Source organism: Solanum dulcamara, chromosome 8 (assembly GCF_947179165.1).
Source record: "Solanum dulcamara chromosome 8, daSolDulc1.2, whole genome shotgun sequence".
Taxonomy (NCBI): Eukaryota; Viridiplantae; Streptophyta; class Magnoliopsida; order Solanales; family Solanaceae; genus Solanum; species Solanum dulcamara.
In genome coordinates, this window is record NC_077244.1 from 14,030,939 (window position 1) to 14,045,030 (window position 14,092).

The following is a 14,092-nucleotide window of genomic DNA, read 5'->3' on the forward strand; positions in this document are numbered from 1 at the left end:
TAAGTCGGCTGCAGAGGTTCACCAGAATCAGTTAGCAGCCCAGAACTTAGAGAAGATGCTTGGGCAATTAGCTAGTTCTCAGAACTCTCTCCAGCAAGGTGGTTTTCCAGTTAACACTGACCCAAATCCCAAGAAGATGAATCCTGTGAGTACCCATAGTGGTCATCCATTAGCTGAGTTAGTTTCTCAAAAAAAGTTGTTGAGGGAAAAAGTAAAGAAATGGTTGTTGAAGTAAGTGAATCTAGCTTGCCAAGAGCTGACAGGGAACCAAAAGCAAAACAACCTCTTCCATTCCCACAAAAAATCAATAAGATGAAGAAGGAAGAATGCTTTGAGAAGTTCATTAACATGCTGAAATAGGTACAAATTAACTTACCTTTGATTGATGTTTTGCAGGGTATGCCAAATATTTCAACTACATTGTGGCTATCAAAAGAAAGTTGGTGGAGCATGAAATAGTGGCACTTACTGAGGAGTGCATTTCTAGAATTTTGAACAAGGTCAAGCTCCCAACCAAGTAGAAAGATCCTAGGAGCTTCATAGTGTAGAAATGTAAGAGGGCTCTGTGATTTGGGTGCAAGCATCAACTTGATGCCCAGATCTATGCTCAAGAAATTGGGTATGGAGACCCCACCATAATTTTGTTGCAATTGGTGGATCACTTTGTAGCTAGGTTAGATGGTATAATCGAGGATGTTATTGTCCAAATGGGATGTCTTATCTTCCTAGAGGACTTTGTTGTTCTAGACTTTGAGCTTGACCCAAAGGTTCCTTTCATCTTGGGACTCCCATTCATGGCAACGGGAAGGGCATTGATTGATGTAGCTGCTTGGAGGTTAGCGATGAAAGCACATGATAAGGTAGAGATGTTTGATGTCTATCAAGCATTGAAGTTGCCTGCTGTTTATGAAGGGCTATTTGCAATAACTGTGATAGATGAAGAAGTGGCAACACAATATATGTAAGCAAAAGACCCTTTGGAGAGAGTGTTATTGGGTCAAGATATTGAGGAAGATGTGGAAGCAAAGGAATTGGTTAGTGTGTTAGACATTCCAAATGTAATTATGTTGAAAAAACAAGTGGAGCCATTAGATAGAGTGTTGGGTTCTTCACCCAAACCATCAATTGAGGAATCTTCTAAATTAGAGTTAAAACTGCTTCTATACACCTCAGGTATACCTTTTTTGGGTGTCAATAATACTTTACCTATAATCCTTTCTTCTTTGTTTGAAGTACAGATTACGATAGCTTTAGAGGTGCTCAAAAGTTTAAAGAAAGCCATAAGATAGCAAATGGCTGATCTACATAGAATTAGCCTAGATTTATGCATGCACTTGATTTTCATTGAAAAGGGGCATAAGCCAGTCACACGGCCACATTAGAGACTGAATCCTATAATGAAAGATATGGTAAGAAAAGAAATAATCAAGTGGTTGGATGCAGACATAATATACCACATTTCAAATAGCAAGTAGGTAAGTGCAGTCCAGTGTGTGACCAAAAATGGTGGGATGACTGTGATCACTAATGATAAGAATGATGGCGTATTTGCATGGATTATCACAAGCTTAATGATGCAATAAGGCAAGACCACTACCCAGTTCCTGTTACACCCCACACTTTTATACCTTGGAATGCTTCTTAAGCTTCTTAAGTTTCTGGGAATGCTCTTAAGTTTCTCCTTGAAACTTCTATATGTTAAAGAGGTGATAAATGTACAAGCTCCAAGTCTTAAAGACTATATAATAACAAGTATTTCGGATTCCTTAAGCGGTTAGCATTACTTTAGTACGTGTCTAGGGTCCCCGAGATGCTAATTGATATATCCCCTAATGGCCTTTAGAGGGAACTCGAGATGACTACACTACTACTCGGGTCCTCAGATGAAAGCTTAATCTTCTTATACGGTCAAGTCTCTGATAATATTTTAAATTGCATATGGTTACTCAATACTCTACTCGTGCATACTGTAACCCTTCTATCACCAAGTCCCAGGCCGGGTACGTAGACATATGCAGTTCACTGCATTATCCACCGAGTCCCTCACTAAAGGGACGGGTACGCTATACGAGGACTTGATAATGCAATAACATAAAAAACTCACCGAGTCCCTCACTAGAAGGCCGGGTATATATGTATATATATGATGATGTGATGTGATAAGGTGGTGATGGTGCCGGTCCTATGATGGTCCTACATATATGATTCACCGGACCCTTGAAAGGGCCGCCTATATTGTATAATTTTAGCATGCATGTTTTTTTATGATTCACGGGGCACAAGTACAAAAGTTTCTTATATTATATCTTATCCTCTGCTTTTCTATCTCAGATATATTATGTTATGTTTACATACTCAGTACATATGTCATATTGACCCCCTTTCCTCAGGGGGCTGCGTTTTATGATCGCAGGTACAAATACAAGTTTTGGGAGTTTGTCAACTTAGGATTTTGCTCAGCTCAGCTGGAAGAGGCTCCATTGCATCGGATCCTAGTTGTTAGTACTGACCGCTGAAGTATATAATTACTTTCATTTATTCAAAGGTATGGCGGGGGCCTTGTCCCGCCATATGTCATCATCACTACTCAATAGAGGTCTGTAGACATGTATATGTGGGTTGTGTATGTCAGTTTGGTTCAGCTGGGTCTGTATGATATATGGTACATGTTATTATGTTATGGCAGCTTTATCGGCTTGCGCGTCCTTTTATGATATAATATAAATAAAAGAGGCTACAGGTTTATGAAAACATTATCACCCAATAGGGTTCTAATGCATAGTATTATGTCGTTTATAGTTTGACTTGACCACAACTAATAGATATTTATACAGGGGTCCAGGTCGGACCCCAGTCGCGGCCTACGGGTTAGGTCGTGACAATTAGTGTAGTACTCATAATTTTAATGTTGTAATTCATTTTAGGATAGATTGAATTTTTCTTTTATTTTTCTTGTAAATTAGCGTTAAGTTGAATTTTAGATGAAATGAAAACAAATAAAGGGAAGAAATCAGATTTAAAAGTTAAGTCAACTCCAAGTTTGTGTCGCGGATTCACTCCCCCAATGCACATACGGGCCAGGTAAGTATTTCTTAATTTTTTTATACGTAGGTCTTAAGTAAGGTCCGTGATGTTTCCACATTGTGGACCTAGGCGATATAAGGCAGCATCGTGAATTGAAAAGGTGTGTTTTGACCCGGTTTTAATAACCCAACTCATCCCCATCCCCTTTTATAACCCAAATCAACCCCAAACCCTTATTCCCTCACCCAAACTCACAAATATTCTTCTCCCTAATGACCTAACTCCCCTTTGTTCTCTAAATCCGCATCGCTCTCTTGTATTTAAACTAGTTCCCCTTGTGTTTACATCTTTTTCAAATTATTAAGGTATGTTTTCTTGATTTTTCTTCACTTTGGGAGTCAAAAATTCGGGTGGGTATGCTTTGTGTTTGAACATTCAAACATATATCTCATATTTGGCTCAAAATTTGCTGTAAATTGTTCTGTTCTTGAATTGAATTTTTGGGATGCTTTTTTTGCGTAAACTCTATTGAACTAAAACCCTAGGTTGTAAAATTATGAGAAATTGTTAACTTGGTGATTAAATATACATGTTATGTGAATTCTTGAGTAGCATACATTTTTATTTGTGGGAATTTGAGGAAGTTATGCTACATTAGTATTATATGGTGAATTCTAGATTAACATATGTGCTAAATTGGGGGCGTGATGCTAAAATTAATTATGTATGTGAAGTCTTGAGTAACATATGAGGTAAATTGGGGCTTGATGTGTTATGAAATGTGATTTGTGTTGAATTCTTTAGTAGAGACAATAGGGTAAATTCTAAGTAATATGTGAAGTATGGGAGAAGAAATGTTTGTGCTTAAGAATAATGAGAAAAGAGGAAGCTCTAATACCCTTGTGGGATTATTGTTGCATGAATAGTGATTGTGCCTTTAATTCTTGAGTAGAGGTTCAAATGTAATCATCTAATCTGATTGTTATTGGCATTTGAGATTGCATGTGTTAAACTATATTGAAAGAGGGAAGTTTGAGTACCTTACAGTTTTATGCATTTTATGATAACATTCAAGTGTGGGGTGGTCGGTTGTTGGTGTATGTCTCTTCTTTGCAGTAAAAATTTAAAAGTGCTTATGTGTGGTTTGGTGATTGTATGCAGGTAATTATGTCTTCTAGCTATCCACATGGAAAAGAGCCATCCACTAGCAATCATAAGAGAGATAGAGGTGTTCCCTCAGTCCCACATGCACCTACAGTCCCACGAGGCCAGTCCCCGTGGGTATGGACTAAAGGCTATGAACCAAGTAGGGAAAATTTGGTATAAGTGCCACACTGAATCCAAATACTTTGTGCATGTACAACTTGATGATAAAAGCTTGGAAAGGGAGTTTCCAAAAATTATGTAGAGATTAATGGATCTTAACATGATATTCATATTTACAGACCCAAAAGCCTTGAAACTTGCACATGGTTAGGGAGTTCTATGCGAACTTCAAACCGAACACCCGAACTCATTACGTCACAGTGTGAGGAGTCGACGTCCCACTATACCCCATAGTGATCAATGATATTTTGGGGACACTCGAGTTACCTCCATCAACAATGTCAAAGCTAAACATTTGCCCTCCTTATCAGAACATCACACACACTCTCTATGGGCCTTAGTCAATAGCATAATGGGTGTGCCACGGGGCAGAAAGGTTTCCACCTCTCTTATCCCTATGCTAACGTAAATTGGGAGGCACGAGTTTGGGTCAAGATTATTATGCACTACCTCACACCTGGGATACACTTTACGGAGTTAACGAGAGATCAGATATGTCTTGTGTATTCCCTAATAAAGGGTGTGGAGATCAATATTGGAGCAGTCTTAATGTAAAGCTCCGTATTCTCCTTATGCTAATTTTATTGATATGACACTTGACCTTATCGTATAGGTGAGGGACCATGTTGCTTATATGAGTAGTGTTTATTTAAAATAGATTGGAAGGTGTTGTAATGCCATGCACATTTCAGCATGTATACTCCAAGTTAATCTCGACAGAAGTATTTAAACTTGAGGTAGTAAGGTGGTATTTGAACTTAAAATTTAAAGTGAAGTGTTAGGTTAAATCAAAAGAGATTAAAATTTGCAGAATGGAGAAAAATAAGTGAGCTCCTTGCTCGACTTAACTAAGCTTGTAGGAGACAAGTAGGTGCATCACCTACTTAAACATTTTGACCATCCTTAAGAGCTAAGTAGGTGTATCACCTACTAAGACATATTTTACCATCTTATAGGGCCCAAGTATACTCACCATCTACTTGACAATTTTGACCCAAACTAAGTAAAAGAAAATAAGGAGAATGGACAGTTAAGGCTCAATAATCTTAGGTCCACAAAGAGCCAAGTGAAAAGACCAAGTAGGTGCATCACTAACTTGAAACTTTATGGACCAAAATTAGCCAAGAAAGTCTGCCAAAGCAGGTTCTCTTTAAAGGAGTAAAAATCAATTCATTTGCTTCACTTTTAACTTGTAAATATTTTAGATTTATTAAGTCTCTATCTTTGGTCTTTCTGGCTTCATACAGCAACCCTAAAACACTTTAGGGTTCTTGAGTATTATCACTTTTTCAAGTTAAAGGTAAGTGAAAGTACTTATGGGTTTATCTTATTTCCTTCCATGGAATCTTATAGAATTTTACATGTTTGACGTGTTGCAGGGAAGAATCCTTTCTCTAAAGCTGCCCACTTCTCTTTCAAACTTTCTAAGAGATATTATCTTATTCTTTGGTTCTAGTTTGAAGGAGAGTATAAGTTCTTGAAATACAAGTCTAGAGGATAAATTTCCAGAAGCTAAGGTAGGGCTACTGTCCAATTTTGCCTCTCCATTAATTTAAGTTTGGGAGGAGAATTTTATACGTATTTTTCAAAAACTCATGGAAGGTTAGTGGATGATTTATGTGTACGGTTGTTGGGGGAAGCTTGGGTGATATTGGCAAAGGTTGTATGAAGTTGTGTTGATGTATACTAGGAGGATGTGATTATTCACCATTTTATAAGTGTTGTATAGACCTACTGTCCGCCAAGTGTTTAACTACTGTTTTACGAGGCCTATAATGTGAATAGATGCTAACATTAGTTTTATCATGACTTAAATTGTAGATTAACATAATAAAAGGGGAGGCTGAAATATGGTAATTATATTGGTCAGGAAACTAGGTATGTAAGGCTATTCGATTCCATATTCCTTGGAATGAAATCTGATACTTCTAATTACTATCAACGAAGTGAGTTTCTGAAGCTCTGTTCCTAGTAAAGGAAGCATTGTGGTTGCATATAATCTCCAACATGGCTAATGATATTTTCCCCACTCATTAGTGTGTTGAATTACTTCTGTATATGTTTATTAATATATATTTGTGCATTTATTCCCCCATATCCTAGTATGGATAGTGTATTCACAACAACAAGCTTAGTGAATTTTTCTCTTAGTCAATTGAAGTCAATTGTTCCATTTAAACTCCTATGTAATACATTGAGGTTACATTTTTCCTTATGTCATTGTTACTTCCTCAAAATGATTATTCTCTTATCTTCTTCTACTAGTCCATAGTTCAAAGGCTCAATAATGATTATGACCACCAAATTAACAATCTCAAAGATTAAAGAAAAATATAGAGCAGTTTATATAGTTGCGAGTGGAGGACCAGGGACAAAAGCCTAACATGCGTTGATCCCAATTTATCTAGAGGGGTGAAGGCCTAGGGATGAAAGCCTAGCATGGGTCAATCCCAATTTATATATACGAGAATAACATTCAAGGGTAAAATACCTAGCATGGGTCATCCTCTTCTACCACAGATCAGTTGGTCATTTGTATCACATACCTTACAATGGTTATAAAGCATAAAAGAGTAAAGAAAAGGATGTAAAATTTATGATCTCACAAGAGTAAAATGGGTGGTCTTTTATTCTGATCTATGTATTTATATATTGATACTTGATTTCATTTGTGCCCTTATTTTATATATGCTACTACATTACATATTCAGTACATGCTTTCGTACTAACGTCCTTCATGGGGGATGCTTCGTTCATGCTGCAAGCACAAGTACTACAACTGGTATACCTCCCTAGTAGGAGGACAACACACCCAACTTTTATTGGTGAGCTCCAAGGTGATTTGGGGTTGTACCAAGTCTTTATATATACATTTTGGTATAATATAATAGTTAAGGGCACGGGGAGGCCTGTCCTGACCTAGATTATGTTTTTCTATCTTATCGAGTATTTGTAGATTCATGTATAAAGTAAAGTAATGTTTGGTTTCTTAACAATTGTGGCCTCGATGGCCAAGTCATGTACATAAGTTTTGTCCCTATATATTGTTCTTTTACTACCGTATCTTATATATATGCATGAAGCTTCAAGACTTTCATAGTTGTATGCATGGTAAGTATAGATTGTAAGGTGGTTCTCCTAGGTCTTGAAGGCCTCGGGTGCCTGTCCATCTTAATTAGATTTGAGGCATGACAAAAGTGGCATTAGAGAAAGCCATTGTAGGGAGTCTATAAAGTCATGTCTATGTAGAGTCTTTCTTATGGGTGTGTTGTGCACCACAACTATAAACAGGAGGCTACAAAATATGTAGGTGTTGTTTATTTTCTTTCATCTTTTGGATCCTGAGATAGAGCCAATATTGTAGGTGACTTGTATCTAACCTCTAAATTGTTTTATTATAGCAAAGATGATGGTTACAAGGATTAAAAATATAAGTCAGCAAATAGATGTGGCTGCCAGAGAGAGAAGTCAATCCCCACTTAGATGAGCTAATCAAAGTGAGGCTTACGATGAGTCTATTACAGACTTCCTCATCCCTCCTCCATCTCCCAAAGATCTAAAGAGGGAGAAAACACCTCGAGAACCTCCTATTAATGCTACTGAAAAATATTTAAAGAACGCAGTCCAATTATTGACTCGTATAGTTATTTGCCAAGGCCAAAGGCAAGAAGGTTCGGTTACATGTACTAGTGGTGCAAATAGGGCAGCTAGCATGAGGATACATGATTTTCTTAATGTAGACCCTCCATCATTTGCTGGGTCAGATCCTAATGAAGATCCGCAAGACTTTATTAATAAAATCCAATGGACTTTGGATTTTATGCATGTAAGTGGTAAGGAAACGGTTGAGCTAGCAACATATAGATTAAAGGGTATGACTATATTATGGTATGAAAGCAATCTAGGGGTACAGATGCACGTTTAGTTAATTGGGAAGAGTTTAAAAAGGAATTTCTTGATCATTATCTTCCATTGGAGATCCAAGAGGCTCGAGATGATTAGTAATTAAATCTCCACCAAGGGAATATGAGCGTGAAAGAGTATAGCCTCTAATTTAATTCCTTGGCTAGGTATTTTCCTAATGTAGTAGCTACTATGGAAGATAGAGTTTATCGATATATGGACAAATTGGATTCATATCTGGTTAGACATTATACCATTGCTTGTTTGAATAAAGACATGGATATATCAAGGATGCAAGCTTTCATACAAAAGCTAGAGGATCAAAGGCAAAGAAGAAGGACACAAGAGTCGAAAAGAAGGCAGTCCAAGAGGGACAGATCTACAGGGTAGTTTGACCCATCCCAAGGTGAGTTTACGCCTCAATTTTCGAATCGATTGTATAGGCCATCATTTCCCTACTCTACAGCTAGTACCTACCTCAGATTCAAGGGTCTAGGGGCATTCAGTTAGGGTAAACAGGTGAAAGCCAAGGTTCACAAATAATAGGACACCAAAAGTAAGAAAGTACGAGCCAATCAAGACCGCCTCAACACCCTTGTAAGCAATGTGGAAGAAATCATCTAGGTGCATGTTGATTTGGGACATATGTTTATTTTTGGTGTGGTACACTGGGACATATAATAAGGAATTTCTCTCAAAGAGTCATGGTTGGTATGGCAAAACCTACTTGATCATTTGCTGCATTATCATCATCAACACCATCTTTAGGTAGGGGTTTACAAATGCCTATAGGTCGTGGTAGAGGTGCGAGAGGAGCGGCTAGTTATAGTAGAGTTCAGAATCGTACATATGCCTTAGGGGATTGATAAAATTTGGAGGCTTCGCTTGATGTGGTTACATGTACATTGTCCATCTTTTCACATATTATATATGCATTAATTGATCCAGGATATACACTATCATATGTCACTCCATTGATTACTAGAAATTCCAAAAGAACACCAAAATTATTGGTTAAACCATTTGAAGTGTCTACGCGAGTTGGCAAGTCTATTATAGCTAGAAAAGTCTATCGTTATTGCATAGTTACTGTTTGTGATCGTGATACATTGTCTAACCTTGTTGAATTAGAAATGTTAGATGTTGATGTTATAACGGGTATGGATTGGTTGTTTGCTCTTTATGCCATAGTAGATTGCTGGACCAAAATAGTGTATTTCCATTTTCCAAAAGAGGCAGTCCTTGAATGGAAAGGTAACATCGGGGCACCAAGAGGTAAATTTATTTCTTATCTTAAGAAAAAGAAGATTATGTCCAAAGGATACATATGTCATTTAGTGAATGTGAAAAATGTAGATGTGGAGCCACCAACTCGTCAATCTGTTCTAGTGGTTAATGAATTTCTTGATGTATTTCTTGAAGATCTTCTAAGTTTGCCTCCTGAACAAGAAGTATAGTTAGGTATGATTCCAAATACTCAACCTATGTCCATCCCTCCATATAGAATGGCCCCAGCAAAATTACGGCGGTTGAAGGAGAAATTAAAAGACTTTCTATATACTCAACTTATCATAAGGCCTACTATGTTCCCTTAGAGGGCACCAACTTTATTTGTATGCAATAAAGATGGCTCATTGAGAATGTGTATTGTCTACCGGCAATTGAATAAGGTAACGATTAAGAACAAATATTCCCTCCCTAGAATTGATGATTTTTTTGATCAATTACAAGGTGCTAAGTATTTTTCAAAGATAGAATTGAGGTCGGTTTATCACCAAGTAGGGGTCATAGGCAAAGATATACCCAAGACAGCTTTTCAAACACGGTATGGTCATTTTGAGTTTTTAGTCATGCATTTTGGGCTAACAAATGTACCAACAACTTTTATGGATTTGATAAATAGGGTGTTCAAGCCATTTTTGGACGTGTTTGTGATAGTATTCATAGATGACATTATGGCATATTCAAGATCAAAATGGACCATTCTAATCACTTGCAAAAGGTATTACAGATTCTTCGTGATCGTAAATTGTACATAAAGTTCTCTAAATGTGACTTTTGGTTAAAGTTTGTGGCATTCTTGGGTCAGATTTATCTGATGAAGGAATATGGGTCAATACACAAAAGATAGAAGCCGTGAAGAACTAGCCAAGACCTACAACACCTATGGAGGTTCGTAGTTTCCTTGGCAGGTCATTATAGAAGGTTTTTTCAAGGATTTTATTCTATTTCTTCACCCTTAAAAAAGCTAACACACAAGGCAATCAAGTTCTAATGGAGAGATGCATGTGAAAGAAGCTTTCAAGAGCTGAAGGATAAATTGACTTCTACACATTTATTGGTTCTTCCAAAAGGCATGGAGGGGTATGTGGTGTATTGTGATACTTTAGGAGTGGGAATAAGATGTGTATTGATGAATCATGGTAAAGTAATTGCTTATGACTCAAGGTTGTTGAGACCACATGAGAAAAATTATCCAACCCATGATTTAGAGCTAGCAGCAGTTGTATTTACTTTGAAGATATGGCGCCACTACTTATATGGAGTTCATGTAGACATATATACTGATCATAAGAGTTTGAAATATATCTTTAAACAAAAAGACCTGAATTTAAGGTAGCGAAGATGGCTTGAGCTATTAAACGATTATGTCGTTGATATCTTATATCATCCAAGTAAAGCAAATATAGTAGTTGATGCTTTAAGTCATAAAACCATGGCAAGCACTTATGAGAAGTCCATGGAAAGACAAAGCATAACTAAGGATCTGTACCAACTAGCTAGCTTGGGGGTTCACATTCTTGAATCTCCAAATAAAGTGGTTATCATGCAAAATACAACAAAATCTTTGTTTATAAAGAACGTAAAAGAGAAGTAGTACATAGATCCTATTATATTACAACTTAAGGAGAATGTACAATAAGGTATGACAAAAGCATTTGAGCTTATGTGCCTAATGTAGATGGACTAAGGAAGAGGATTATAACGGAAGCACATCATTCAAGATATTCTATCTATTCGGGCTCGACTAAAATGTATCATGACTTGAAAGACGTGTATTGGTAGAGTGAAATGAAGAAAAACGTTGCAAAATTTATGGCTCAATGTCCAAATTGTTAACAAGTTAAATTAGAGCACCAAAAGCCTGGAGGCTATATGCAGCGTATAAAACTTCCAATTTGGAAGTGGTACATGATCGACATGGATTTTGTCACTGGTTTACCTCACTCGTTTTGGAAGTTTGATTCCATATGGGTAATAGTTGATAGACTAACCAAATCAGTGCACTTCTTACCGATCAAGACTACTTATACTGTTAAAGATTATGCAAAATTGTACATTAATGAGATACTTTGGCTAAATGGGGTACCCATATCTATTATATATGATAGGGGAGCTTAATTCACTGCAAAAGTTTTGAAGTCATTTCAAAAGAGTTTGGGAATGCAAGTGGATGTAAATACAACCTTTCACCCTCAAACATTTGACAGGAAGAACGTACAATCCAAACATTTGAGGATATGCTGTGAGCTATTATATTAGACTTCAAAGGTAGCTGGGATGATCATTTGCCACTAATTGAGTTTGTTTAAAACAATAACTACTATTCATGTATCAAAATGGCATCTTATGAAGCTTTTTATGGAAGGAAGTGCAGATTACCAATCAGCTGATTTGAAGTGGGCAAAACTATATTATTTGGGCCAGATATTGTTCATTAAGTCATGGAAAAACTCAAAGTGATACAACAATGGCTATAAATAGTTGAAAGTTGACAGAAATAATATGCGGATGTTAGAAGGAGAGGACTAGAGTTTTGTATAGGGGATTGGGTGTTCATGAAGGTGTCTCCAATGAAAGGAGTAATGAAATTTGGTAAAAAGGGAAAGTTGAGTCCACTCTACATAGGTCCATATAAGATTATTCATAGAATTGACCAAGTTGAATATGAGTTAGAGCTACCACAAGAGCTTTCAACAGTTCATCCGGTGTTCCACATCTCAATGGTTCAGAAGTGTACAAGTGACCCATATCATATCACTCTTACTAAAGATGTACAAGTCACGGGAGATATTATTTATAAAGAAGTACCTATGGCTATTATGGATCAACAAGTTAGTAAGTTAAGAAATAAAGAAGTAGTTTCTGCATAAGTACTATAGAGAAACCAATAAGTAGAAGAGGTTACAAGGGAAGCGGAAGAAGCAATGAAGTCAAAGTATCCTCATTTATTTCAATCCAAAGAGAAAGATCAAAGTGTTGAGTTGAATCATTAACAAGTAAGTACAAGTCTATATGAATTCTGTGGCAAGCAGTAGTATTTAACTTAGGCTTGAACTTGTTTGGGCTGGCTAACTATGCTATCATTTGAGGAAGAATGTTCTCTATATGTTAATTTTATTCATATGACACTTGACATAGACTTACAGTATAGGTGAGGGACCATATTTCTTATATGAGTAGTATTTGTTTAAAATTAATTGGAAGGTGTTGTAATGCCATGCACATTTCAGCATGTATACTCCAAGTTAACCTAGATGGAAGTATTTAAACTCAAGGTAGTAATGTGGTATTTTCGCTTAAAGTTTAAAGTGAAGTGTTAAGTTAAAGCAAAAGGGATTAAGATTTATAGAATGGAATTAAATAAGTGAGATCCTTGCTTGACTTAACTAAGCCTGTAGGTGACAAGTAGGTGCATCACCTACTTAAACTTTTTGACCATCCTTAAGAGCCAAGTAGGTGTATCACCTACTAAGACATATTTTACCATATTATAGGGACCAAGTACACTCACCATCTACTCGACAATTTTGGCCCAAACTAAGTGAAAGAAAATGAGAAGAATGGGCAGTTAAGGCCCAATAATTTTAGGTCCACAAAGGGCCAAGTGAAAAGTCCAAGTAGGTGCATCACCTACTTGAAAAATTATGGCCCAAAATTAGCCAAGAAATTCGGCCAAAGAAGGTACTCTTTAAAGGAGTAAATATCAATTCATTTGCTTCACTTTTAACTTGTAAATATTTTAGATTTATTAAGTCTCTATCTTGGTCTTTCTTGGCTTCATACAGCAACCCTAAAACACTTTAGGGTTCTTGAATATTATCACTTTTTCAAGTTAAAGGTAAGTGAAAGTACGTATGGGTTTATCTTATTCCCTTCCATGGAATCTTATGTAATTATACATGTTTGAGGTGTTGTAGGGAAGAATCCTTTCTCTAAAGCTGCCCACTTCTCTTTCCAACTTTCTAAGAGATATTATCTTATTCTTTGGTTCTAGTTTGAAGGAGAGTATAAGTTCTTGAAATACAAGTCTAGAGGATAAATTTCCAGAAGCTAAGTCAAGGAAGCAACTCACTTAGTTAAGTCAAGGAAGCAACTGTTGCGGCTACATTTTCCATACTAGCACATAGGGGAATAAATGCACAAATATATATTAATGAACATATAGTGAAGTAATTCGACACACTAAGCAGAGGGGAAAATATCGTTAGCAATTTTGGAGATTATACGTTGCCACAATGCTTCCTTTACTAGGGACAGAGATTAAGAAACTCACTTCGTTGATAGTAATCACAAGCATCAGATTTCATGCCAAGGAATATGGAATCGAATATCCTTACATACCTTGTTTCCTGACAAATACAACTACCACGTTTCAGCCTCCCCTTTTACAGTGTTAATCAATAATTTATTTCATGATGAAACTAATGTTATCAGCTAATCACATTATGGGACTCGTAAAACAGTAGCTAAATACTTGGCAGAAAATAGGTCAATACAACACTTACACATATGGTGAATCACCACACCCTCATTTTATACATCAACATAACTTCAT